This window comes from Olea europaea, unplaced genomic scaffold, assembly GCF_002742605.1.
Source record: "Olea europaea var. sylvestris unplaced genomic scaffold, O_europaea_v1 scaffold1830, whole genome shotgun sequence".
Lineage (NCBI taxonomy): Eukaryota > Viridiplantae > Streptophyta > Magnoliopsida > Lamiales > Oleaceae > Olea > Olea europaea.
The window spans coordinates 30666-36185 of record NW_019236064.1 but is presented as its reverse complement, the minus strand read 5'-3'; positions in this window follow the sequence as shown (position 1 = coordinate 36185).

Genomic DNA, 5520 nt, shown 5'->3' with positions numbered 1-5520 from the left:
GACACTATGTTTGAAGAATAGTTGCGTATTTTGATAGACGGTTCACCACGACGATGATAGTGCCAAAATCCTCAACTTTTGGCAACCCAATAATGTAGTCCATCAATACGTTAAATGGCCGGGTTGGGACGGAAAGGGGCTCCAGCAAGCCCGCCTTTTTCTGATGATCTGTCTTATCTTGCTGACAAATAAGATAGGTTTTTACATAGGATAACCTTCTTCGAATCCATGTGGATTTTACCTTGTTCAATGATGTGACCCAAGAAACTGATAGATGTTTGAGCAAATGAGCATTTAGACGGTTTGGCATAGAGTTCATTCTCCCGTAGCCGATTAAAAACTTACCTCACATGTTAGACATGTTCTTCCAATGTCTCGCTGTAGATTACTATGTCGTCCAAGTACACCACGACAAAATTATCTAAGAGCCTGTGAAGTACCTGATTCATCATAGTACGAAACGTTATTGGAGCGTTTGTTAAACCAAAAGGCATCACTTTAAATTTAAAGGCTCCATATCTGGTTACCATCGTAGTCTTTGCTTCGTCTCTTTCCATGATCCGAACTTGCCAGTATCAGGACCTAAGATAAATTTTTGTGTAATACTTCACCCGACTCAGTCGATCAAAGCAATCCGCAACCAGTGGGATAGGATAGCTATTCTTTACAGTAATCTAGTTCAAGGCTAGATAGCCACAGCACATTCTAAGAGAACCATTGGCCTTTTTTTGAAACAATACTGGAGCTCCGTATGGCGACTTCGTAGGCACAATGATTCCATTCTCCAACATTTCTCCCAATTGCTTTTTAAGCTCTTCAAGCTTAGGCTAAGACATACGTTATGGTGTCCTGCGGGAGGTTTGACACCTGGAATAAGTTCAATCTCATGATCAATCATCCTTCTTGGTGGTAATTTCTTTGGTAATTCGTCCGACATGATGTCCTCAAATTCTCGAATAAGCCTTTTAACGGGTTTTAGAATAGGACCATTTGTCTCTTCGATCTCCTCTAATCAAAGAGTGCACAAAAAAGAAGGTTCATTTCTCTTAAAACCCTTATTAAATTGCATGGCTAAGATACTCCTCCCTATCCTTCCAACTTGTGTAGGGATGACACACGGCTTATTACCGATCATCATTAACGAGTCAGAATATAGCAACACTGCTGTCTTAGTATTCCGAAGAAATTCCAATCCCAGAATAAGTTTGAACTCATCCATCTGAACTGCAGATAAATTTGTCCTTCTCTCGAAAAGACCTGCTTTGATCAACACCGATTTCACCACTCCAGCTATTGGTTGAGCAGTGGAGTTGATTGCTTTGACTTTCCCACTCCCTTTTTCCAAAACAAGTCTGAGTCGCTCTACTTCAGTACATACAAGGTAGTTGTGGGTAGCACCAGTATCCACCATAGCCCTGATTGCCTTCCCGTTGATTTTCACATCAATGTACATTAAGCCTTTGGCCCTACAAATTCAAGCATTCACTTCTTCCATCTTTGCCTCTTTCAATGGGATATCATCCTTTTCAGCAACCTGATGTGACAGTGTGTTGTACCGATGTGAAAATACCCCAACTACGTCTTCATCCTCTTCGGAGTCGGTCTCACTATAACAGTTAGCCCGTGGGGCCTCTTACTTTGAACTTGACCCGTCACTTGCTAGCTGACAATATGCATTTACCATCCGCTTCTGAGGACACTTCGACACCCGAGAGGTCCATCGCATAAAAAGCACATCAATTTGGGAGTGACATCAGCTCGGCCCTCCGTTGCTTTTCCTTTGTTCCAGTTGTTACTGTTGCTGCCGTTAAAATTTTCTTGACGGCTATTATGATAATTTTCTTGAAAGCCACGGGCGCTTTGAAAGGCTCCTCCTTTATTCTGAGAGTAACGCTCTCCCCCATTTGGGTTCGAGCTGGGTCTGTAAGGTCTGTTACCACCTCCAATTGCTTGATTACTCCCGAAGGTCTATCTTTTCTAGATTTTGTTTGGTAGTCGCTCAAGCATTCGGCGGCTCCCATAGTCGTGCTCCCATAGTCGTGCTCAAATCAGTAACTTTCTGTCTTTGAAATTTCATGCGTGTCCACGGTTTCAACCCTTTCATAAAGGTGAAAAGCTTATCAATTTTCGACATATCTTGAATATTCAGCATATGCCCTGAAAAGGATTTCACATACTCCCTAATAGAGCTTGTGTGTTTCAGGTCTCGAAGTGCTCGTTGAGCCTCTTACTCAACATTCTCTGGGAAAAACTACGATCTGATCGCTTCCTTGAGGAGATCCCAAGAATCTATTCGGACCCTATTGGCCTGAATGTCAACATATTTGGTTCGCCACCATAGTTTTGCATCTCCAACTAGATACAAGGTAGCTATGGTTACCTTTATAGCTTCGTCTTCGATCGAAGCTGCGAGAAAGTACTGTTCCATGTCAAACAAGAAGTTTTCAACTTCTTTTGCATCACGTGCCCCTCCGTAGGTACACAGTTCAGGAATTCTGAGTCTAAGAACTTACTTAGGTACAGGAGCTTGCCCATTGCCCACCGCACGTTGGAGCACTCGTAATTGAGCTCTCAACGCTTACATTTCATCCTGCAGATTAGGAATGATTGCAGCAGCTTCAGTCAATGCTACGCAAGCCCTTTGGCTTGCATCCAATTGGATATGTAATTCACGAATCTTAGATTCTGCTATCACGACTTTTTCCTCGAGACCGTCCAAGGCATAGCACAAACTAGTAGTTATCTCATCAAGCGCATCCATGCGCTGTTTAGTAGTACTCTTCTTTTGAGGCTCTCCCACTTCAGTTGTGTGGGATGTATTGGATCTATAGCTTTCTTATCGACGTCTTGAGCCGTAGTTCTGATACCAACTTTCACGGGGTGCCTTTTTTCTTGGCACAGAAAGCGACACCGTACAGCAACAGTCTGTTCCGCTAGACTACCTTTCGCCTTTTCTCGATCGCGTCGGGATGAAAGAAAATTTGATTACAATTTTTTAGAAAGCTTACAACAGAAAATTTGAATACATTAAAAGTAAATTGAACATTGATTGATGAAAACTGAATATTACAATTAACGAAAGCAGAAAATTACAATTGCTGGTGCATGGGGTGGACACTAGTGAGCTTGAAATATTTTTGAATGATTAATACCCCCTATAATAGCATTCGGAACAAAAATCTAAGTGACAGGAGTAGACGTTTAAAAGATAATGAATCATACTAAACGTTTACTAATATCAGAGCTATTTTACAACTGAAATAACTATTACAATGAAAAAAAATTACAACTCAAATTTAAACTAATATTTACAATGTGCGGTCAAAGTTGGGCAAACTACGGCTGCGATAGTGTCAAGGGGCTAAGTAAAGCTGCGATCCTTGACACCTAGTCAAGCATTGGTACCTCTCACAAATATACAATCAAGGAAGTTTCGTTATCCCCTCTCTTCTTTATCACGTTTTTTACACATTGAGGACAATGTGTGATTTAAGTTTGGGGATGATTGTGCTTAATTTGGTGATAGTGTTGATATGTTAGATAGCCTTGCCGACTTAGCATGGTTTCGATGTTTGAAATTGTTATTAATTCATGAGCTATGCATGACCAAATACGCCATTTGCGCTTTTTTTTTTTTAAATTGCTAATTCATTTTAAGATCTTGAATTACTTTGAGCACAATAGCCATGATTAATTGTTATCTAGATGTCGAAATATTTTGATGGATGGAGAGATTTTTGAATTGGTTGAACTAGATTGTTAGTTACTTGAAAATTTATATCAACCAATACTCTTTTCTCTTTCACTTAACCAAATTGTGAGATAAGTTTGGGGGTGGTTGAACTGGTGAAGGAATTATTTAGAAGTGTGTGATTCTATGCATGTTGAAAATATTTGTGTAGAGTTTCTTTTGCCAATATAAGCTAGGTAATGACCATATGCTAGGATCTAAGTTCCATTTTTGTTGTGCTTAAAAGAAATGTTATTACACTTGTTGAATCTTGGGCCTCACTTCGTAGCCTTTTTTACTCGAGTTATTAAATCTGTAGAGGTATCTCAAAACCCGATACCCTTTGACCTAAACAACCTGGGATTTACCGACCTAAAGCATGCTACAAGAGTCAAGAAGAAATTCAAGGGAGTTAAGTAAAACATGTGATTCGTTAAAAAAATTAATAAAATAAAATTTTTATTAATAATTGGGCTTAGATAGCTAGTGTGTTTGAATTGTTTATTATAAACTTGAATGTGGAAGAACTCATTAGTGAAAAATTATCACATGACGAGATGTTGAGATTGCTGGATAGACCCAACCAAATTAGAGCGAAAAAAGAAATGAGTGATTGAAAGCAACCTTAGATTTACACATTGGGAAGTGAAAGAAATATCTATTTTAGTGTGAATCTCTCGAGTAGAGAAAGGAGATATTTGACCACAAAGGGTCGGGTTGGAGCTAATTTGAAGATTTTTCCGCCTTGACAACTTTTTCCTAGTTTAGATAATGATTGAAAGTGACGTTGCACACACACACACACCTCGATCGAACATTGGATAAGCTCAAATTATTTTTGCTAACATTATTTGGAGCATATTTGTGAATTGATTATACAATTTTACACTCATTGATATTTTTGGTAAGCTATTTAATGTGTTGATCTTACATGATTATGTTAGTAGATAATCTTGCTCGGGACGAGTAATAGTTTAAGCTTGGTGATATTGGATAAGTGTGTTTTTACATATTTATTTAATATCTCAATACGTTATTTATTGATTAAATGAATGAGATTCTGCTCACAATTGTGTAATATTAACTTTTGTAGGCTAAACATCACCCAAGTAAGGAGAACAAGATGAAAGGAAGTGAAAAAGGGACCAAACGCATACAAAATTGTCAAGTTGGGGACCAAAAGCATAAGTGCCGAAGGTTTAAGGACCTAGGGTTGCAAATTTTGGAGGGCGAAATTGACATAAAGTCAAAAACCAAGGACCAAATTGTACAAATCAAAATTGGGACTAAGCTGCAAAAAGCTAAAAAACAGTAGGGATGACAACAGTTCGGTTTTGATTTGGTTCGGTCAAAATCATCACTGAACCGTCAAATTTTTTGGCCATACCATAACCGTACCATAACCACGTAAATCGGTTCGGTTCTCCATTCGGCTCGATTAATAGCCACGAAAATAAATTATTTTTTATTGGTCCATCCGTCAAATGATATAAAACAATTTATGAAAAGAGAATCAATAAAAACAAAAACACAATATTCCAAACGAAAATACAAACATTATCCCAAATTCCAATTGCAAAATACAAATTTAACAAACAACATTATGAATATAATAATACTAAACTTTTCCTTCATTCTTGATTCTTGTGCATTGTTGTTACTTGATTCATCTTCAATAATTCAAAAGTTTCAATCTTAACTCATATTCAATCTTCATTCTTACTCACAACTCTTACTAGCATAGGTTAGCACTCAAAATTGATTCATATATAGTAAATAAGAAATGTAAG